Source organism: Anser cygnoides, chromosome 1 (assembly GCF_040182565.1).
Source record: "Anser cygnoides isolate HZ-2024a breed goose chromosome 1, Taihu_goose_T2T_genome, whole genome shotgun sequence".
Classification (NCBI taxonomy): domain Eukaryota; kingdom Metazoa; phylum Chordata; class Aves; order Anseriformes; family Anatidae; genus Anser; species Anser cygnoides.
In genome coordinates, this window is record NC_089873.1 from 132,162,293 (window position 1) to 132,163,282 (window position 990).

Here is a 990-nt window from a genome sequence, read left to right on the forward strand (position 1 = left end):
CAAGCTTGCGGCTAAGGGTTCTTACCCGCAGGATAACTAGCCTGACTGAAGAACAATTTGTAGCATCATCTCTGCTTGCAGAGAGTGCAGAGGAAAATGTTGCAGAAACACTGATCTCAGGAATGAAGAACTGCTGTTTGCAGGAATGTTCCAGCACAGTGTGGGGAAAATGGAGCAAAAGTGGGGAAGGGACCCCACTACTTGAAAGAAGTGTGGCTGTCAGTCAGATAGGTCTTTCCTCTTTGGTCTGCCTCCTCAGTGTTAAATATACTGACACCAAGGACTTTCTTTTCTGTAGGTGTGAGGGTCTTTTGGATGTGCATTAGCCCTAGCCAGTCAGTCTTAGGTGTATACATCATAGAATCATCAAGGTTGGAAAAGACCTCCAAAATCATCTGGTCCAACCATCCCCCTACTACCAATGTCACCCACTAAACCATGTCCCTAAGCACCATGTCCAACCTTTCCTTGAACACCCCCAGGGACAATGATGCCACCACCTCCCTGGGCAACCCATTCTAATGCCTGACTGCTCTTTCTGAGAAGAAATGTCTCCTAATTTCCAACCTAACCCTCCCCCAGCGCAACTTGAGGCCATTCCCTCTAGTCCTATAACTAGTTAGCTGAAAGAAGAGGCCGACCCCCAGCTCCCCACAACTTCCTTTTAGATAGTTGTAGAGAGCAGTAAGGTCTCCCCTGAGCCTCCTCTTCTCTGGACTAAACAACCCCAGCTCCCTCAGTTGCTCCTCGTTGGACTTGCCCATATGAAGTGGTGCAGGGCAATCAGCCAAGCACATTCAGACATCATGCATGTGACACCTGTGCAACAGCTCCAACATTGTCGGGAAACTTCAGATGTCCTAAAAAAAAAACAAAACAAAACAAAAAAAAACAAACAACAAAAAAACAAAACAAAACAAAACAAAAATAACCCACACCTCAGTAGCTGATCAGCCTATAATCAGCAAGTCTGACCCACCACAGAATTAG